General features: G+C 31.6%; 1 protein-coding gene and 2 long non-coding RNA genes across 3 annotated transcripts in view; 2 read left to right on the plus strand and 1 right to left on the minus strand.

Moving 5' to 3' along the window:
* Positions 1 to 23,908, plus strand: part of LOC143076791 (uncharacterized) — a 57,243-nt gene that overhangs the window by 29,735 nt on the left and 3,600 nt on the right. The gene's annotated exons all lie outside the window — the stretch shown is intronic.
* On the minus strand, positions 746 to 12,746 carry LOC143076788 (uncharacterized). Its single transcript, XR_012978789.1, has 3 exons — positions 12,672 to 12,746; positions 2,556 to 2,650; positions 746 to 1,777 (listed from the first exon to the last, which is right to left on the minus strand). It is a non-coding gene; the product is annotated as an uncharacterized LOC143076788 (long non-coding RNA).
* LOC143076789 (uncharacterized) lies at positions 12,953 to 22,789 on the plus strand. The gene is made up of 3 exons (XR_012978790.1): positions 12,953 to 13,097; positions 19,570 to 19,763; positions 21,086 to 22,789. It is a non-coding gene; the product is annotated as an uncharacterized LOC143076789 (long non-coding RNA).

Raw genomic sequence — 23,908 nt, forward strand, 5'->3', positions numbered from 1 at the left:
TCTAAATACATGGTTAGATTCAACATATTGAAGAACCCCATATATTCAATTTTTGTTGAAATCAAACAAAGTTTAATTTGGACCCTGATTTGGACCAACTTGAAAACTGGGTCCATAATCGAAAATCTAAGTACATGTTTAGATTCAGCATATCAAAGAAGTCCAAGAATTCAACTTTTGTTAAAATCAAACTTATTTTTATTTTGGACCCTTTGGACCTTAATGTAGACCAATTTGAAAACAGGACCAAAAATTAAGAGTCTAAATACACGGTTAGATTTGGTATATACAAGAACCCTTATAATTCATTTTTTGATGAAATCAAACAAAGTTTAATTTTGGACCCTTTGACCACTAATTCCTTAACTGTTTGGGACCAAAACTCCCAAAATCAATCACAACCTTCTTTTTGTGGTAATAAACTTTGTTTTAAAATTTCATAGATTTCTATTTACTTATACTAAAGTTATAGTGCAAAAACCAAGAAAAATGCTTATTTGGGACCTTTTCTTGACCCCTAATTCCTAAACTGTTGGAACAAAAACTCCCAAAATCAACCCCAACCTTCCTTTTGTGGTCATAAACCTTATATTTAAATTTCATAGATTTCTGTTCACTTTATACTAAAGTTTTTGTGTGAAAACCTTGAAAAATGCTTATTTGGGCCCTTTTTGGCCCCTAATTCCTAAACTGTTGGGACCAAAACTCCCAAAATCAATCCAAAACTTCCTTTTCTGGTCTGACATAAACCTTGTGTTTAAATTTCATAGATTTCTATTCACTTATACTAAAGTTATAGTGCGAAAACCAAATGTCTCCGGACGACGACGACGACGCCAACCTCATACCAATATACGACCAAAATTTTTCATTTTTGCAGTCGTATAAAAATCTTAACTTTTTTTTCAAGTAGTCACTGAACCATGAAAATTAGGTCAAGGACAATGGACATGTGACTTAGAAAAACTTGGTAACCTGAGGCATCTTGGTCTATATACAAAGTATGAAGCATCCAGGTCTTCATCCTTCTAAAATATAAAGCTTTTAAGAATTCAGCTAACCCTGCTGCTGGCCCCACTGTAGCCGCCACCAGAACACTATACCTATATCGAGCTTTCTGCAACAAAAGTTGCAGGCTTGCCAATAAGATGATATGGTATAATAGTCTATTTTCACATTATCAACTTTGGACTCCGATTCTATAATTTTCCAATAGGTTACCTTCTCTGTGGTAAGACATCCTGGTACTCGGTCACTACGAACAACCGAAAAAAGTAAATTCAAAAATATAAACGGTGCAATTTTGGGGAAAAGTTTACTGTTTTCTGATGATTTAGTCATGTAAAGAAAGCATAATTAACAGTTAACTTCCCTCAAATTTGTTCCGATTAAAGTGGGTACATGTAATATGAAATTGGTCTATTGCCAATGACACAATATCCACCTTCAATGTCATGGACATCAAATAACTGATACCATGGAAACTGTGTCATACTTTCATATATTTCTATGAAACTTTTGCAGATGCTTTTATGATTGCATTTTTGGTTGTGCTAATGTTGATGGTATGTTTATACATGTACTGCCCACTTTAAACAAATTTTATTGTTTCACATACAGTAATTACCATCTTACCCAATACATCTTTGATGCATACTCGTGGTACATGTATTACCAATATAACCATTACTTTAAATTTATGTTTACCTTTATTTGATATCCTTTATCTTCAGTCTAACTTTCCGACTCCTCAACAGAGGAAATTCACCTTCTTTATCTACAATAAAATCCTAATTAAAACTAGACCATACAAAGAACTCTGTGGCTAATTTATTAAATAATTAGTTGACTGACAATTTCAACCATGCATGATACTTATTTGTTGATCTTGTCTTATTGATCATTTTTGCAACTTAAACTAAAACTACTCTCCATATATGTGTTATTTGTTTAGATGACATCCAGGGATGGCTATAACCATTTATTTGTAGGTCTAGGTTAGCTTTTAAGAGAAATTCAGCCGAATGTGTTAGGACAAGGATAAAATATTGATTATTTGAACTTGCTTTCAGTAACTGCTATAAATCTCAGATGTGTACTTCGTGTGTTTTTGTTTTAGGATTTTTTATTGTGCTTTGACTTTGTATTGATCTTAGAATTAAGCCCTTTTCAAAAGATTTTTATAGTTTACTAGTTGTACTGTTACACCACTGTCCTAGGTTAGAAGGAGGGTTTCATGCCAGCAACCATTTTTAATGTTTTACAAACTCCATGTGCCTGTCTCAATTCAGGAGCTTGTAATTCAGTAGTTGTTGCTGTATATCATAACAGTTTATTGTTCAATGTTTTGTTAATAAATCAGGCCCTAAGTTGTTCATTGGTAATTTCAAGGCCTTGACGTTGTATAGCTCATTGTTGAAGGGTGTACGGTTACCTATGGTTGTTAATTTTTGTTTCACTGGTCTCTCATGGAGAGTTGTTTCATTTACAATCATACGACATCTTCTTATTTTTACAAAACATTTATATAAGTGTTGTACTGCGCTATACTTCACCTTAGGAGCTGCAAAGAAAATGGTACAGTCCAGGTTTCTTTTCTCTTTAATTTGTTTCTTCAACATCATTTGTATTATGAATTTATCTGCAACATCTACAAGGAAAAATTGTTTGGAGAGTGTGAATTTCAGTCCAGGTGCAGTGTTTCCTATGGCAAATAAATATACCTGTTTCTACATAATATCTTAAAGCTTGCAGTAAAAAAAGGAAATTTAGTATAATGTTGTTTTTTTTATATTTTTCATAAGACTTGAGACTTACACACACTTATGTCTTGTCTGCTTTATTGACTTAATGTTGAAAGCCTTAAAGATAAAGTTTTTACTAAAAGCTTAAGTATCACATAAACTTAACATTATCATTGATTTACTATAGCTAGTATAACAATAAAGTCCAGTAGGCAGTTCAGACCCTGCCACATTCTTTATGTGTCTGTTCTAAGTTAAGAGCATGTAGTTCAGTGGTTGTCATTGGTTCATGTCTGTCAGATTGGTTTTTATTACATGATTGTTTTGTTACAAATTAAGCCCTTAGTTTGCTCGATTAGCTTGGTTTTTTATGTCTGGGCCTTTTCAGCAGACTTTAGAATTTGGATTTTGCTGTGTGACGAAGGCCATACGGTTGCCTTAAATTGTTTACATCCTCTTCATTTGAAATTTGGTGGATAGTTGTTTCATTGGCAATTATACCATGATAATGAGGTGGAGGTTTGATTAACCCTGGCAGACAGATAAATACATCTTACAATCATTCCATACACCAAAATAGTTAACGTATTACTTATAGAATCTGAGAAAAGGACCGAACTACAGAAAATTAATACTGGCCAATAAACCATGGAAATGAGGTCAAAGGCAGAGCAACAGAAGATACCTGCCAGACAGACATATATACACTTTATAATCATCCCATAAACCAAATAAAATTGTCCAATTGCTTACTTAGTTGTGACTGTACTTTAATTTGTGGGTATCAATTTTCGTGGTTTGAGCAATATTTACATGTTTTGTGGGTTTTTAAATTCGTGGATTTTAGTTTTCTAAAAATTTACCTCTGGATTATATACCTGGCATCTTCAGATCATATTAAACAAGCTTTTGTCCAAGTTTTCTAGAAATCCAGGAAAGTTTACGAAAGTTATCAAAAATTTAATCATTGTTAATTAGCTATCAATGGAACCAGGATTATAATTTAGTACGACATTTGAATTTAAAAAATTTTCACCATACAGTGAATGTGATTTTAACTGGCAGAAAAACTAAGTCTATTTATAGGTAAAATACAGATAAATAGGATTATCTTTTTACAAAATTTATATCTGGATACTATCTTTTGATCATAATCAAGCTTTAGATGCATGATTTTTTTATTAGTTGTTAGTGACTTTGAACTAGCTGTCAGATAACTGCGAGTACTCTCAGATCTGTTCATTGTGTTTTTTTGTGACGGGATGTATAAGTACCCGGCCACGTCCACTTGTATTTTTGTCCATCTAATGAGTTAAGCCTTTTTCAACTGATTTTTATAGTTCGCTCTTATGATGTACTGTTATACCACTGTCCCAGGTTAGGGGGAGGGTTGGGATCCCGCTAACATGTTTAACCCCGCCACATTATTAATGTATGTGCCTGTTCCAAGTCAGGAGCCTGTAATTCAGTGGTTGTTGTTTGTTTATGTGTTACATATTTGTTTTTCGTTCATTTTGTAAAATAAATAAGGCCGTTAGTTTTCTCGTTTGAATTGTTTTACATTGTCTTATCGGGGCCTTTTATAGCTGACTAAGCGGTATGGGCTTTGATCATTGTTGAAGGCCGTACAGTGACCTATACATTTTTTGTAGTTGTCATTTTGGTCTTTTGTGGATAGTCGATAGTCAAATGATAGTTGTCTCATTGGCAATCATACCACATCTTCTTTTTTATATACATGTATTTTGTCCAAATTTGGTAAAAATTCAGGATAGTTTAGTTATTAAAATTTCAAAAACTTAAACCACAGAGTAATTATTTTGGACACTGCACCGATGGAATGTAGGATCACTATGTCTCGCTTTTTCAACAAAAGTTGAATGTTTACCTTTTCATTTATTGCTTAATTAGGTAAAAATGTAACCTTTTATCATATTGGTTGAATTTTGTGTGGTGTGTTTAATAAGTGGAATATCACATTTTGCTTAGACTCAGATTCCTTATCTTATGTAATGTATACACTGGCAAAACTATTGGCTGTGAAAATAATAACAGGGTTTTTCATACAAGTTTTTAACAAGTAAAATATAATGGGAAATTGCTGTATGGGTTTAGCCTGAGACTATATATTATAACACTATACTACTCTTATACAAATGTATTACATTTAAGGGGGCTTAAGGGTCTAAAACAATTTTTTTTATTTTATATAGGATATCACTATATCTTTCTATAAACATGATAAATGTACTTAAATCTTATGCTTAATAGAAAAATAAAATAAAAAAATGGGGTCACCGTTCATACGCAGCGCTCACAATCTGCCTTCGAAAGAAGCATACATTTTTGTAAAGGTACTTTTTTTTCAGTTGAACTAATAGTAGAAAAAGAGGTAATACCGAAATAAAAAAAGAACTTAATTACAGAAATCGCTCAAATTTTACAATAGTTTAGTTTAACTAAGTACAGCTTAATTGAAAATAATAATAAAAAATATATAGGTCACCAATGAGTTCCAAAAATGTCATTGTTGTACCAAAGGGAGATTATTTTAGAGCAATTTCAATGATATCTACATTTTACAATTCATCTGAGGCCATCACGAATTGATTTTTTTGAATCATTTTTGTACCATATGATAAAGTAACAACTACTTAAGGTAACAAATAAAAGGAGTAGGTCCGGAAAGGGTTGATTTTGGCCTCAAATTTCAAGTTCATTTTACAAAGGATTTTGGACACTTTTTAAACACTTAAGTGTCTATTTCAATAGACTCGATTAGTTTATGTGAAAGATTTTGACTGACTTAGTCATTAAAAACGCTTCGATTCAATCTTAAATATGAAAAATCTATCAAATATGCAAAAAAAACGTCACTTTTCCGATGGTTTTCGACAAAAAATGAAAGTGGCCGCATCCGTGTTAATCCTCAACCTTTTTATATATTATGTATTATCATCAAATACAACTTACATTTCAATATTATGAATGAACACGAATGTGGCCACTTTCATTTAAGACAGAAACCGTCTAAAATTTACCAAAAAATCTAAAAGTTTGAAGATTTCAGTAATCTTAGCATAACTTAAGGGGGTTCGCGGGTCTAAATCATTTATATAGGATTTCTTTATATTTTTCTATAAATGAACTTTATCTTATAGTCAATAGAAAAATAAAATAAAAAAGTGGGGTCACCGTTCATTTGCACTCACAATCTGCCTTCGAAAGAAGCATACATTTTTGTAAAGGTGTTTTTTTTTTGTTGAAGTAATAGGAGAAATAAAGGTAATATCGAAATAAAAAAAGAAATTTATTACAGAAATCTCCCAAATTTTACAATAATTTAGTTTAAGTACAGCTTATATGGAAATTATATTAAAAAAGATAGGTCACCGATGAGTTGAAAAAGATATTTCAATTTTAAAGCCAAAAAATGGCATTTTTCCACCAAAGGGAGATAATTTAGAACTTTTTCAATGATGTATACATTTTAAAAGTCATCTTGGGCCAACACGAATTGATTGTTTTAAAAGATTTTTGTACCATATGATAAAGATAACAATTACAAAAGGAAAAAAATAAAATTTGTAATGAAAAACAATTGTTTGATTTTTTTCTGAAATTTTTATACCCTCGAGCCTCCTTAATGATGCTAGTACCTGATATATGTGCATTGTATTGTCAAAAACATCCCATATTTATTTAGCAGAAGCATTCTACTTTCCAATAAATAGCTTAAAGATTACATTTTCACAATTTTGTAAAACTGCTATATTATGGGGCCAAAAAGGGGTCTTACTGAATCTACTTCTTTAAATTTGTAATAAATGTTTATTTTTCTTTGTTTATTTTTCTCTAAAATTTTTATACATGTACCCTCGAGCCTCCTAAATGTAACTTATAGTTGTTTCTGGCTTTGTCATTGTTGAAGGCCATACAGTGACCTATTGTTGTTAATTTCTAATGCAATTTGGTCTCTTGTCTAGAGACTAGAGTTGTCTCATTGGAAATCATACAGTGTACCACATTTTCTTTTTAATTTGTTGACCTAATAATATATTTCTGAATATTTTCAACACCTATTCACATATTTTTAAACTAGAAATTAATGACGGATCTAGAAATTTTCCGGGACCGTTCAATATTTATCAGATGGATGGGCCGCTGCAAAATGGGGCGGGGCAAGCACTTTTTTTGTGGAAATATTTGGATGGGCAAGAACTTTTTTTAATATATATAGAAGATGGGCTAGAACTTATTTTATTTGAAAAAAAATTGCTTTCAATTTTATCGGTGTGGAGGAAATTCCTTTTGCAGGCACAAAAAACATAAGGGACATGGTCTCAACAATAATTTTCAGTCTAGGCTAAATCCAGAAAGTCATCTTTAATTTTTTTTATAACTTTTTCAAATTAACATGGATTTCCATAAAACTCTATAGTTATTTCATTTATATATTGATCTTACAGAATACCAGGTTGTTTGGTAGTTTGGTGAATTGGTGTCATTCTTATGGATTTAATAAAAAGGTTAAAAAAAAGCTTAAATTTTCAGTTTAGGCCAAATCATTGGATAGTCATCTTTAAACTTTTTTATAACTTTTTCAAATCAATTTAGATCTTCATATAACTCTACAGCCATCTCATTTATATATTTATCTGACAGAATGCCAGGTTGTTTGGTGTTTTACTGTCAAATGTCGGATTTAATTAATAGGTGAAAAAGGGTGCATCAAAGTCAAAAATATGTCTGCCTAAATTGCTTAAAAAGACCATAATTTCTTTTTTGAAAGATTAGACAATGTTAGATAAAGGGACATTGGTATTTGAACTATATTTAACATGCTGTGTTATTAAGACAATAATTAGTAATTCAGCATATGATAATATTTTTACTAGTCCAAGAGTTATTGTCCCTTAGTTTAAAATTATTTCCTTTATTTTAAATCAATATTGTATCTGAGGCTGCAAATATAAAATCAAATATATACATGTATATTCATGCTGGTTTTAAAAACAATAAAATGTATGGTTCTGATACACACTTAAATATTTATATATAAATGGAATTAACTAGCACATTTTAAATTTTGTATTTACACCAAAGTCTATTCTTTGATTTCAAGACATAAACCTGCAAACTTTCAAATAGAAAAAGAACTTTAATATTTTTTGATTGTTTTAAGCTTTAGAAGGGCAAGGACTTTTTTTTATAGATTTTTTTAGATGGGCGAGGACTTTTTTCCAGAATTTAAAAGGATGGGCATTAACTTTTTTAATGAATCAATATTAAGAATGCACCGGCCCATCCATCTGATAAATATTGAACGGTCCCTAAGAGGGGGCCCATTGACTGCCTAAGAGGGGGTCCCACTCCAGTCGTTCCCTATATAATCAACCAAATTTTTCCAACAAAAGGCCCCCTGATTCTGCCTATCAGAAAATGTGACCTATATCTGACTGCGGGAACATATAATACATGTACATTTATTAGATTTACTGTTCTCAGCTGACACCTTATATGTATAGGAAGTAAACCGGTAAATTTCAGTATATTTATATAAACATTATATATATCTATTCTACAATCCATGTATACAAAGTTGGATTAAGGGTAAAACTTAACAATGAAAGTATAACCGAAGCCTTTCCTTCAAATATTGGTGTTTTTCAGGGAGACAACCTTAGTCCTAACCTGTTCATTGTATTTATCAATGATATCACCAAGATATTTGATTGCTCCTGTTCACCAGTTTCTATGGGAACTAAATCTATTAACTGTTTGCTATATGCCGATGATTTATTGTTGATGTCAGAAACTAAAGAGGGTCTTCAAAATAGCATGAATAAAGCGTTTGAATATTGTAATGAGTGGGGACTTGGCATCAACTATCGAAAATCAAAAGTACTTATATTCAATAAGGGAAGTAGAATTCCTAAAGTTAATTTCTACATTGGTGAATCAGAAATAGAAATTGTAAAACAATACAAGTATCTTGGTGTTATATTTACTGCAAATGGTAGTTTTAATAATGCGCTAAACATGTGCTAAAGGACCTATACACCCGAGGCCAAAAAGCTTTTTTCAAAATAACTAATGTATTTAAAAAAATGTCTTGTGATGCAGAAAATTTTTTGTATGTATTTGACCATACTGTCAAACCTGTACTTTTATATGCATCCGAGATAGTGGGGATGTTTAAACCCTCTTTAGATGATAACTTATTTGAACCAGATGCTCCGCAGGGCGTAGCTTTATACGACCGCAGAGGTTGAACCCTGAACGGTTGGGGCAAGTATGGACACAACATTCAAGCTGGATTCAGCTCTAAATTTGGATTGTGATTAAATAGTTGACACAGCATAGGTTTCTGACACAGAATGAATGTGTTCTAATGAACTTAAAATTTTTGTTTTCTCTTAGAGCAATTCACTATGCTGTTGAATATTAATCCTCTCAAAAAAATGTTTGAAGAAATTTTCTTTTTTATTTATGAAATTTCAAATGAGAAAAATTGAACCCAATTTTTTTAATCACATCCCCCTTTCCCTTATTCCAAAACTAATCTCAATTAAAATTTCTAATGGAGTTTGCAACAATAACTACTCATTTAAATGCATCATAAAATATTAAGATGTAAAAAAACTGCTTGTTATCACTGAATGGTAAAGATTATTTTAATTTATCAGTTGGTAGTAAAAAGTGAATATACATTGTATATTGTATATAACAAAGATTTAAGTTGATTCTGGACAAAGAAAGATAACTCCAATTAAAAAAAAATCTTGCTATTGCACAATATTTTGCAATTAGATATTTCTTGCTTACTATTCTGGACAAAGAAAGATAACTCTAATTAAAAAAACAAATTGCTATTTCACAATATTGTGCAATTAGATATTTCTTGCCATTGCGCAATACTGTGCAATTGAAAAGACTTGCTATTGCACAATACTTAATATAATAATTTTAGATCCTGATTTGGACCAACTTGAAAACTGGGCCCATAATAAAAAATCTAAGTACATTTTTGGATTCAGCATATCAAAGAACCCCAAGATTTCAATTTTTGTTAAAATCAGACTAAGTTTAATTTTGGACCCTTTGGACTTTAGTGTAGACCAATTTGAAATCAGGACCAAAAATGAAGAATCTACATACACAGTTAGATTTGGTATATCAAAGAACCCCATTTATTCAATTTTTGATGAAATCAAACAAAGTTTAATTTTGGACCCCGATTTGGACCAACTTGAAAACTGGGCCAATAATCAAGAATCTAAGTACATTTTTAGATTCAGCATATCAAAGAACCTAACTGATTCATTTTTTGTCAAAATCAAACTAAGTTTAATTTTGGACCCTTTGGACCTTAATGTAGACCAATTTGAAAACGGGACCAAAAGTTAAGAATCTACATACACAGTCATGACAGTTAGATTCGGCATATCAAAGAACCCCAATTATTCAATTTTGATGAAATCAAACAAAGTTTAATTTTGGACCCTTTGGGCCCCTTATTCTGTTGGGACCAAAACTCCCAAAATCAATACCAACCTTCCTTTTATGGTCATAAACCTTGTGTTTAAATATCATAGATTTCTATTTACTCATACTAACGTTATGGTGCGAAAACCAAGAAAAATGCTTATTTGGGTCCCTTTTTGGCCCCTAATTCCTAAACTGTTGGGACCTAAACTCCCAAAATCAATACCAACCTTCCTTTTGTAGTCATTAACATTGTGTTTAAATTTCATTGATTTCTATTTACTTAAACTAAAGTTATTGTGCGAAAACCAAGAATAATGCTTATTTGGGCCCTTTTTTGGCCCCTAATTCCTAAACTGTTGAAACCAAAACTCCCAAAATCAATCCCAACCGTTCTTTTGTGGTCATAAACCTTGTGTCAAAATTTCATAGATTTCTATTAACTTAAACTAAAGTTATAGTGCGAAAACCAAGAAAATGCTTATTTGGGCCCTTTTTGGCCCCTAATTCCTAAAATGTTGGGACCAAAACTCCCAAAATCAATACCAACCTTCCTTTTGTGGTCATAAACCTTGTTTAAAATTTCATAGATTTCCATTCACTTTTACTAAAGTTAGAGTGCGAAAACTAAAAGTATTCGGACAACGACGACGACGACAACGTGATAGCAATATACGACGAAAAAATTTTCAAATTTTGCGGTCGTATAAAAAGTTTATAAATATCTCCCATTGGAGAAACTTAATTTGTCTTTATGTAGATATATTTTATCAGTTAATAAAAAGACAAGCAAACTGGCCTTGTATGGTGAATTAGGTCGATATCCAATTTATATTGATATTGTTTCGTCTATGTTAAAATATTGGACTAGACTTGAAAATGATAAAACAGGTGATAAACTTTTATCTCATGCACTTGCAGAGAATCTACTCATGATTGAAAATAATCAAAATTGCTGGTTAAGCCCAATAAAAAATATTCTCAAGAAATTTAATATGTTCAACTCTAATGAGTCAGAATTAACTCAATTACATGTTTCTATGAAAAATGGTGTCATATCCAAAGGATTATAAAATCTACTAAAAGTAAGTTTGAATCTAGATGGTTTCAACAACTTCAAACCAGTGGGAAACTGAGAACATATAGAACTTTCAAAAACATTTTCAAATTTGAAAATTATCTTGTTAATATTTGTAATGAAAATGATAAATATAACATGAGTAGATATAGAACCAGCAATCATAGACTGCAAATTGAATTGGGTAGATATACAATACCAAAAACACCTGTTAATGACAGAACATGTAAGAACTGTTCCTCTTGTGAAGTAGAAGATGAAAAACACATTTTATTAGATTGGCAAAAATATTTTACTATTAGGCAAACCTATATAGACATTTGCTATAATAAGAATAGTTCAAAACTGAACACAGATAACAATTAAATTTATTTGGCTTATGAGTAATGAACATGCCAATGTATGTAGAAATATATCTAGATTTCTAAGTTTGAGTATATTTTACAAAACTGATAGCAAAGCCACAGAAAAATTATCATCTTAGTGTTCTGTCATATATATATATATTTATTTGTTGTATGGATATGGTAACTTAATAGAGTATTTACATAAGAACAGGGTCATGTCTCCCTTGATATTTATCATACCATATAATATAATATTTCCTTTTTTATGTGTGTATTAGATCTCTTTGTCAGCTATAACTCTTTCTCAATATTTATGTACATATGCATTTATATTGTTCATTTTATGCTCTTTGTGAGTTTTCTTGAATAAATAATTTGAATTTAATTTATAAACAATTCATATATATATATATATATATATAAACATTATTCGTCATTGTGCGAAGTGCTCCTTTGAAGGAGGGATTTTCTCAAACAGAACAGAACAGTGGTGGATCCAGAAATTTTCATAAGTGGGGGCTCACTGACTGACCTAAGAGGGGGGCCGCTCCAGTCACGCTTCAGTGATTCCCTATATAAGCAACTAAGGGAGCTACCATTTGATTTTTATGGGGGGCTAGGATGAAATTTGAAAAAAATAGGCAGGACAGGAGTTTTGAGTAAAAAAAAAAAGGCAGGATGAGACACTTGCAAAAAAAAAGTCAGGATGATAATTTATGTAAAAAAAGTCAGGATAAACTAAAAAAAAAAAAAAGCAGGACCGAATAGAGTGAAAAATAAAAAGGCAGGACAGAGATTACAACTAAAAAAAAAATGCAAGACAAAATTTTTCATCCTAGCCCCCCCATAAAAATCAAATGGTAGCTCCCTAAATTTTTTCCCAAAAAGGGGTCCCCCCTCCTAAATCCGCCTCTTGTAATGCGTGTTTCCTTAATGACAGTTTTGAAAGAGCAATAATAGTAAGTGACTTTTTACCGAGAAAATTTAAGTTGTATGCGTTTTACGTTATCAGACCTTATCAAATAAAACATCTTCATCTTCATCTTCAAGTTGCGTCCATTGCGTCTGTTTACGGTCTCCTTTCGTACAGAAAGGTTAGGGAATATTACTACACGAATATTTATTAAGTCGCAACATCCCTAGAAAGATCAATAAAATACAAACGTGTATTGATATCATGTTTTGTTCTATAAAGAACGATGAAATGTCTTGTCATTCTAAATCAAATTAAAACTCGACAGCGAACTATTTTTATGTGCATTTAGAACTTTGTTGAAAGATTGCGATTCGTACTCGCGTCGTCTGTCAAAGATAGATTTGCAATTTTTCATAGAAGCCAGAAGATTGTTTGAAAATTATTCACAGGAAAAACAGTTTGTTTTGAGACAAACACAATCAACATTCAATTAAATAAAAAAAGAGAGTAAACGAATTTACGTGGTAAGATTTAGAACAAGTGAAAAAAGGATCGCAAATACAGTCTGAAACTGCATAAGGCAGCAACCAATACACCTTATCACTATTTGTCCGCCATTGCTGGAAATCACACAGGTTCCCGTAAAATTTTGACGTCATAAAACAAAATGTCTGACGCCACAATGGAAAAGTGATTGTTGTTGACGTCAAAAGTTCAAGCGGACGGGTCAGCCGGGAATAGCGATAAGGTGTAATAAAAGAGGGACGAAAGATACCAAAGGGACAGTCAAACTCATAAATCTAAAACAAACTGACATTGTAAGTTACATTGTATAACTCATGAATAAAAATGGGTATCTGGTCTCAGTTGGGCTTCAGTGTCAGAAGTGATACAAAACTCTAGAATTCTTCTGTATACACTGTATACTTATGGACTCTACCGTACTACAGACTCACCAGGCGTTGGTTCACTTTCGTTTGTAATTGATTGTATACACTTATGTACACAAATACACAGTGGCTGATCCAGAACTTAATATATATAAGGGAAAAAAGGGTCTGTGGTCCGGTATTGGGACCGTTCGCCCTAATAACATGTTCACCCTGAGTTCGTTTGCCCTACTAAAACAATATTAATATTCAGGGCATTGAAATTGAATAAACTTATTCAGAATATTTCTATGGTATATATCATGTATATTCTTAAAATTTATGGAAACAGCGAAATATGTAAAAGTTTATGGCTTGTTTAGGATCATTATAATTGTTCAATGACTAGATAATTCAGATCACTGATTATTTTGATACTTGTCTTTATTAATAAAAATCAAACATTTTGTTTTGATAAAATATTCAGCTTGAAATTAATTAATTAAAACAATGATGTATAACTGTAAATCATGAAACATGTTTGTTTACAATTAGTTCATTTAGTATTATACTCTAGCTGAGAGTAGTCATCAATAAATTTAAGAGAAATACATTGTATTCCAGTATTCTACTAAGTAAATCAAAGATAAATTGATATAACAGTAAATTTGGTCTGGATGTAAAATTTGTCCACCAAACTTCTTTTCCTAGTTAATTAAGTCCATGTGATGTCCATGATTTTACTAGGAATTAAAGTCCTAGGACAAAATTAATGTTCCTAGGAAAATCAGTCCATAGCAAGTAAATTATGTCTGTAACTTGTTTTCCTAGGAAAAATTGTCACAAGACTTTAATTGTTTTTCTTATAGTTTTATTATATCATAAAATATATTCAAAATAGAAGAAATTCTGAAAAAAATGTTAGATAAGATTGGAAAATTTCCTTATTTTTTTCCAATAAAAATGAAGGACATTTCCTTTATAACCTAATTAAAACATGAATATTGAGTTTCCTTTGCTTATAACATTTTCCTTTTATTATAAATAAAAGACATGGACATTTTTACCTAGGAATTCACTACTAATGACTTAGACATAATTTCCTAGGAAAATTAGTCTGGGGACATAAATTTTATTTAAAAAATTGACACACAACTCTTTAACAATATTAAAACATACATGTATTACATTTAATCCTGTACGAACTGTGACGCCTATATATGACATGGAAACCACTGTTACCAGGCATAAAAATCATACTTTATCCTGGCTGCATTGCAGTGTTTACAAATGCATGTCCAGGCGTCAACCAGGCATAAATTAGGCGTAATATTTAAATGAGTATGCCTGGTTCACAAAAAAATAGGCATAATATGCAAATGAGTACACCTGGTCAATAAATAAACCAGGGATAATATCCATACATAATACGTAACACTTATTTTAGTTCAGTGTATTAACCTAGCTGTGTACTTTTGTGTATTTAATACAAACTTCTGTACAGTAAAAAGTAAAATCACAAAAATACTGAACTTAGAGGAAGATCAATTGGGAAAGTCCATAATCACATGGCAAAATCAAATAACAAAACGCATCAAAAACGAATGAACAAGAACTGTCATATTCCTGACTTGGTACAGGCATTTTCAAATGTAGAAAATGGTGGATTAAACCTGGTTCTATAGCCATGATAGCGCTAACCCTCTCACTTTAATGACAGTCTCATCAATTTCCGATATTTTTACATTGATGCGTTAAATAAACAGACACAATAAATATAATAGTCAAAATATGGGTACATCAGTCATCAGTAACAGTGCTGCTTTTATTTCTTATTGTTTTAACAAAAAACTTGAAATATTAACCCTTGAAGAAGCTAATATAGAAATAAATACATTTTATTGTATAGCAATATAATATTTCCCACAGAAAGTAACCAAAAGTTAGCGTGCAATAAATTCCATTATTGCAATAGTGCAATAAATCTTCAAAATTCATGACGTCATCAACGACAAAACCTCAGTTTATACCAATTTTTACTTTCAAATATTATATTGCTATACAATAAAAGGGTTATTGCATGAATATTGGGGAATATTGTCCCTCGTAGAACATATATTGCACTCGCAAGCTCGTGCAATATAAAATATTCTACTCGGGACAATATTCCCCAATATTTATGCAATAACCCTATATTATGCAGACAATGGCTCAAATAAGTTTAAGTTTAAGTATTTATTAAGAATTATGACAATTATTTTTTCTTGAAATAAAAGTAGCATTTTAACTAACATGACTAAGTTGTTTTTGAATATTTGTCTTTGGAACTAAAATATAAATGATAATACTGCAATTTAACTTAAAGTAAAAGATTTTAATGTAATTATCCAAGGATAAAGGTTTTGGAATTTCAAAAATTCTGATATTTATAACATAATATTTAATAACTTAGTTACAGGGGCGGACGCAGCCATTTTAAAAAGGGGGGGGGGGGGGGGTTGTTCCAATTACATTATCCCCATTCAAATGAATTGATTGTCCAAAAAAAAAGGGGGGTTCCAACCCCCTGAACCCCCCCCCCCCCCTTTCTGGATCCGCGCCTGAGTTATACTCACATTATTATTATCTACCATGTATTACTACTTTCCTTTTATTTCACAAGTTTCATTAATTTATTTGATTCAGTATTTCCAATTTCAGATTCTTCCAAAAAGCACAAAACAAGCAAATTGTCCCTGAATATATATGCCATGTGTCCAACTCTTGCAAACTAAAACCAAAGAGCCAAATTTAAAAAAAAATCCCATGATCCTTTAAAGAAAGCATTATGGGTATTTCTATTTACACCATACCAACAGTTTTACGCCCGTAAGAAAATTTACGCCTTGCTTATTTTAATTTACGCCCGTAAGAAAACTTACGCCTTGCTTATTTCAATTTACGCCAGGTTTACTGCTTTTTTCTACGCCCGTAAGGACCACAAATTTACGTTTCCTGCTCCCTTACGCTTGGATCTAGACATGTAACTACAGTACTACCTGTGACTTTATCTTATTAATGGTGGCCATAAAAAATATGTTCACCATGGTGGCCCTATATGTACATCATCATACCCCCTGTTGCTTTTTTAATACACAAGGTATTACTCAAAAACTAGTCAAGGCTAAAGGGAAATCTTGAATGCATTGAAGTGTTAAAATTATATAACTTACAGGTCAGGTGTCTCAGGTAAAATATACATGTATATGTTTTTCAAATTTAATAACTGTGATTATGACAAGAAATTCAAAAATAAAATGAAATAATGAAACTAATTGAACAAACAGCTTAATTAAAAAATAATTGTCTCCTGACTATTAGTTTTGATATTATACTTTTTAAATAATTTTTGATCAATTTAAGTTATTTTTTATATTAAGTCTATTTTTTGGTAGTGAAGAATAAATGAATATCATTTTTAAATATACTGCAAACATTTACAATGCCTGCCTTTTTCTATTGACAAAGGTGTTTCTCAAATTAATTTTCTAAAATCAAAATGGTTCATTATTGTAGATAGACTAATCTTAACATTTGATTAAGATTGTTTTTAGGACTTACGCTAAATAAAATTTAGGCAATTCATTTTTTCTTTATTGAATAAAAGTATAAGAAATATTCATTACAGCAAAATTTGATATTTTTATTGTCATATGATATTTAAAACATGATCCATGTTTTAGAGGTTAAGTTTTTCTTTTACTTTTTGTTCTTGGGTTAGAGACATTATAATAAGAAGGTAAATAATTTTCAAATGGATTATCTCTCAGTTTTTTTGTTAATTTTAAAATCAAGGAAAAGGTGTTCTCCATTGACCTACAAGAGGCACAGTTTACACATTCTATCCTTTCTAGGAATTTTATATTGTCCACTATTTTCTATTTCTAAATTATGACCAAAAATTCTCTACCTTAATTGACACAATCAAGTTTACAGTTTTTATCTTAAGTTATTATTTTTAGACTTTCTTTAAATTCTTTTTTTATTAAGGACTTTAAAAGTCTTAATTCATTCAAGTCGCTGCAATTATTAACTTTATCTAAAAGGCCTAGGTTGATTTAAATAGACCATTAAAGTGTCACCATCTTTAGAAGTGCACTTTATTTTTTCTGGAGACAAATTTTGAAAAAAATTAACCAAACTGAAGATAACATATTTAATAAGTTTCAAGACAATTTCTTTAAATAATTTCTTTTCATAAGATTCACTGGATTCAGATATATAAGAACATTTTTCATTATGATTAGCATTTTTAATGAACATTTATCAAAATTTGATGATAACTAGGTGGACATTTGGAAAATAAGTCTTTTCGGTGATTGTTTGTGCACAACTCTTGTTGTGAGATTTGAGGAAAATTTAGATGAACAAAATTAGTTTTTTCCTAAACCATATAATGGTACTTGTAGTTTTCCTGAATAATATTAGTTGTTATCAAAATCTATTGTAAAAGGATTGATGTTGATCATCTTACTTTGTTAAGAAACCAAATTGTTTAATTACTTTCATTTTTTTGTATTTAAAATATCACTTGCATGATTATTAGTTATTATTAATAGCAATAACTCATTTAATAATGCTAACAAACAATTGAATACAATGTACATCATGTACATTTATATAAACCTTTTACTTAAAAAACAATTATTAAAAGTCTGTTTATTTCAAATGCTAGTCAATTACTTTAGCTTTGACTTTTTGTCATTTCTACTCAAGATTCTTACTAAGAAGAAATCAAAAGAATAAGAAACAAAACATACAAAAATTATAAAATTAAAAATTAAAAATAAAAAAATAAAAAATTTAAATTAAATTAAAGACAAAAAAATAATAATAAATTAACAGACTTTAACAATATTTTATTCTACATTTTCATAAAAAGGTGAAATGTCAATTTTAAAAGAAACCCAAGTTACCTGTACAGGTAAATTTTAATGAAACATACCAGCTGAAAACTTCAACCCTGATTGATTTTAACAGGTAACATAATTAGATAAAAAATCTGCCTATGATTTATGACCCCCAATAAATGGCCAACATCTCAAGATTGAATACCCCAATAAATGTTCACCATTGGATGTTGACCATGCAAGAGGGTGGACATAACTAAGAGGAAGTCACAGGCTGTACTGTACCACTTATGCCTTATTTCTTAAGTTTAATTGGAAATTTGCCAATAGTTTTAGCATAAGTATATATAAATTTTTGAAGTTTGAAACCACAAAAAGGAAGGTTTGGATTGATTTGGGGGTTGATTTATGGTCCCTTTGGTGTAGGAAAAAGGGGTATAAAAGGGGCCCAAATAATCATTTTTCAGACTATAATTTGTAGAACAGTGTATAGAATTGCCTGATTAGTTTCCACACCACAAAAGGATGGTTAGGGTTGTAATATTGGAGTTATGACTCAATCTGTTTATGAATTAGGGGAAAACAAGGGTTTCCTGGTTAATGGACAATTACTTTAGCTTTGTTTCTTTATGTTGGTACTCTGTGCTTTTTTTTTTGCTAGTTCTAGTATGAATTTTTATGCCCCGGCATAGTAGAAGGGCATTATGTTTTCTGGGCTGTGCGTCCTTCCGTCTGTTCATTCGTCTGTTTGTTCGTCTGTCCGTCCATTCTTGCCACTTCAAACTTAGTATACATGTTCCTTATGATATGATCTGTCTTATTTTAAAACCAAATTAGACTTTTGACCCCATTTTCACGGTCCACTGAACATAGAAATTGAAAGTTCGAGTTTCAGGTTAAAGTTTTTTGGTCAAGGTAGTTTTGATGAAGTTAAAGTCCAATCAACTTGAAACTTAATAAGTACACATGTTTCCTATTGGTTCAATCTAAATTAAAAACCGATCTCTCATCGCTCTCGTTTTCTGATATGTGGGAGATCTAAAGAAACCCGCTTTGAGGTCACATGTGAGTGACCTTGTAGGCGTGTCTTTCTCGACCAATGAAATTGAGTCTTCCACGATCTTGAAAGTTTATCGTAAGGTAAAGGGATGTAACTCATTTTATATATATACAGAAAAAAAAGCTGATTGTGTTGTTTCATATTAATTAAAATTTATTTACCTAATTTATAATTTCAGCATTTCCAGAATATAGAACATGTAGTGTCTGATAAAAGAAAACCACCAAAAGATTGCTACGATAAAACTGTTGAGTAACTATTTGTAATACAGAATGCATCAAGATGGTGGTATGCTACATATATAATATTGATACTATGACAGATGAGAAAAGAAACTGAAGACATAACATAACCAAGTGCTGAACAGCAAAGGTATGATTATAACTGTTACTGATGTTTGAAGAAGTGTGTCATTATAGCATCTACATATATTTCAATCATACATGGTCCAGTACTTCAGACTTGTTTTAATTTAAAAGAGTTAAATGGCTACTTAACTTAATATTTTTACAAAATGAATACTAAACTACAAATCAATAGTTTCCCTCTTAAACATACAGCATGGAGCTGCATTTTTGCATTCTAAACAGTGTCATGTATTTTTACATCCGTTGTTTCAGCTTATTAACTTCCTGTTAAAAAAATGAGGGGCGAAAGCTACCAGAGCCTGTGCCAGTGAGTCGGAACAGTCAAACTCATAAATCGAAAATAAACTGACAACGCCATGGCTAAAAATGAAAAAGACAAACAGACAATTAATAGTACACATTAGAAACAACATTAAAAACTAAAAATTGAGCAACACAAACCCCACCAAAAACTGGGGGTGATCTCAGGTTCTCCAGAAGGGTACGCAGATCCTGTGCCACATGTGGCACCCTTCGTGTTGCACATGTTATTACAAACCTGGTAAATAGGGTAAATAAATAGTCTATTTTGGTACTAGGTCACATTCATGAAAAGGGAAGAGGATTGTTACTTAGGTACGAAGTAAGAAACAATCCGATATCATCTGTGAAATGGTTTATCCATAACGGTCAACCAACTTGTGATGATTGGGTAAACTATCATATTCAGGGGTGAATCCAGACATTTCTAAAGGGGGGTTCCAACTATATGTCTCCATTCAAGTGCATTGATCATCCCAAAAAAAGGGGGGTTCCAACCACCGGAACCCTCCCCTTGGATCCACCACTGATATTTGAGAAATAGCCACAGTACATTTTGTTGATATCAAATTAAAGTTGAGAAGCTACGGTAATCTATATATGTTTATCTACTTTTCATTGTCTACGTATATATACTGTCACCTTGATTTGTAAATAAATAAAAATCATGTTGGAAGAAAAAATCATGTACATGTATATATTTTTTAGGAACTAATTGTGGTATAATTCATAGGCAGATCCAGGGGGGCCCTGAGGGGCCCATGCCCCCCCCCCCCTTTCGTTGGAAAAATTTGGTTGCTTATATAGGGAATCACTGAAGCATAACTTGATTGGGCCCCCCCTTAGGTCAGTCAGAGGGCCCCCCTTATGAAAAGTTTTGGATCCGCCACTGTATATTCTTCAGATGGAAACATGCAACAGAAAGTTCAATCATGACCATAAAGCAGGCAAGACATTTCAGTATGTACAATTTTGTAAAAATATGTGAAACTATGTCAAAGCATATTTTTTGTTTTGTTTTTTCAGATTAAGATATAAGGAGTAGATATTTTCCTGAAGATCTAATTAATGTCTCGAAGATAATGTGAAGGGAACAGAAGCTGCTATGATGATGATTCTTTAAAGAAAAGATACAGAAACACAAGCTCCTGTAGACACTTATGAAAAAGATGTTTTTGCAATGAATATGTGTGAATGTGATAAATTATGACAAATCAACATGGTCAATTAACAACAATATGTTCTACAAATTTCCTAGATTTATAAGTTTCATAACATTTAGTTGAGGCAAACTAAAGTTAGATAAGGGAAAAGAAAAAAATCACAATTTTTTCTATTTGTAAAGGGGCATAACTCTAGAATGGTAAAAGTGACGCCACCAAAATTTGATCTTGATTGATGTTTTGTGGTAATTCGCATTGAGCATCAATTTCATAACATTTGGTTGAGGCAAATTTAAGGTAGAGAACGGAAACCATTCTGGGATGTACAGACGTATGTTACGTACAGTTGGACAAGGGTAAAACTTGATGCCTACTCTGCCAGGGCAGGGGCATAAAAGCTATAATAAGAAGGATTGACAAATCAAAAAACTAGGTTGTGCTGAGGTAGCACATGAAATCTGTTTAAATTATTGAGACATGATTTTGTACTTTTTTTATGCCCCACCTACGATAGTAGAGGGGCATTATGTTTTCTGGTCTGTGCGTCCGTTCGTTCGTCTGTCCGTCCGTTCGTTCGTCCGTCTGTCCCGCTTCAGGTTAAAGTTTTTGGTCAAGGTAGTTTTTGATGAAGCTGAAGTCCAATCAACTTGAAACTTAGTACATATGTTCCTTATGATATGATCTTTCTAATTTTAAAGACAAGTTAAACTTTTGACCCCTATTTCACGGTCCACTGAACATAGAAAATGAAAGTGCGAGTTTCAGGTTAAAGTTTTTGGTCAAGGTAGTTTTTGATGAAGTTGAAGTCCAATCAACTTGAAACTTAGTACAAATGTTCCCTATGATATGATCTTTTTAATTTTAATGCCTAATTATATTTTTTACCCATTTTCACGGTCCATTGAACATGGAAAATGATAGCGTGAGTGGGACATCCGTGTACTTTGGACACACTCTTGTATCACTTCTTTTTTAGCTCACCTGACCTGAATGGTCAAGTGAGCTTTTCTCATCACTTGGAGTCCAGCGTCTGTCGTCCGTAAACTTTTACAAAAATCTTCTCTGAAACTACTTAACCAAACTTGACCACAATCATCCTTGGGGTATTTAGTTTAAAAAATGTGTCCGATGACCTGGCCATCCAACCAAGATGGCCCCCATGGCTAAAAATAGAACACAGGGGTAAAATGTATATTTCGGCTTATATCTTTTAAATAAAAGCATTTAGAGCAAATCTGATTGGGGTAAAATTATTGATCAGGTCAAAATCTATCTGCCCTGAAATTTTCAGACAAATCAGACAACCTGTTGTTGGGTTGCTGCTCCTAAATTGGTAATTTTGAATAAATTTTGCTGCTTTTGGTTATTATTTTGAATACTATTATAGATATGATTAACTGTAAACAGCAATAATGTTCAGCAAAGTAAGACCTATAAATAAGTCAACATTACCAAAATTGTCAGTCAACCCCTTAAGGAGTTATTGCCCTTTATAGTCAATTTTTAACAACTTTTCGTCATTTTTTGTTACTTGTACAAAAATCTTCTCTGAAACTACTGAGCCAAATTTAACCCTTTCCTCCATAATGACGCCTTTTGACGCCACCCCCTTTACTCCATAATGACACCTTTTGACGCCTGTGTAGTACCTCAGTTGAAATACTTTGACTACAAAGTGTCTGCTTCAGACTTTATAAAATTTATATCCAATATGAAAAGGATATTCATAAGAATATCTGACTTGAATTTATTTGATGAAATATTTGTTTTTCGCAATTTGTTTATACTTTAAAGCATACTTTTTAGCATTTTATTGAAAAATCCTATGCGAATCAAGTATGCAAAAAAAAAATGTCAATGGAGGAAAGGGTTAACTAAACTTGGCTACAATCATCATTGTGGTATATCGTTTGAAAAATGTGTCCGATGACCCTGCCTACCAAACAAAATGGCCGACATGGCCAAAATTAGAACATAGTGGTAAAATGCAGTTTTTGCTTTATATTTTTTAAACTAAGACATTGAGGGCAAATATTTTAAGATTTAAATGTCCATCAGAATAAGATCTATCCCCTCACACAGTCTTTACGATGATCTATTAAATCTACAGGCCCGGAGCTCAATTTTCAATTTTTTTTAGTTAGATTATGTTGGCCTGTAGATATGATTTTTACAGGCCCGAGAGCAATTTTACTATCCTGGGCTGCCACTCAGCATGAAGACTGCTCACAAATTTTCAGATGAATCGGACAACCTGTTGTTGGGTTGCTGCGCTAAAATTGGTAATTTTAAGGAAATTTTGCAGTTTTTGGTTATTATAGATAGAGATAAACTGTAAACAGGAATAATGTTCAGCAAAGTAAGATCTACAAATAAGTCAACATGACCAAAATTGTCGGAGGACCCCTTAAGGAGTTATTGCCTTTTATAGTCAATATTGAACAACTTTTCGTCATTTTTGTAACTTGTACAAAAATCTTCTTTTCTAAAACTATGGGCCAAATTTAACCAAACTTGGCCACAATCATTACTAGGGTATCTATTTAAAAAAAGTGACTAATGAACCCGCCTACCAACCAATATGGCCGACATGAGTAAATACAGTAACAGGTGAGCGACACAGGCTCTTGAGAGCCTCTAGTTTTGTTTGTTAAAAAGATGTCAAAATAGAAGTGAAGTAATGTGA

Source organism: Mytilus galloprovincialis, chromosome 5 (genome assembly GCF_965363235.1).
Source record: "Mytilus galloprovincialis chromosome 5, xbMytGall1.hap1.1, whole genome shotgun sequence".
Lineage (NCBI taxonomy): Eukaryota > Metazoa > Mollusca > Bivalvia > Mytilida > Mytilidae > Mytilus > Mytilus galloprovincialis.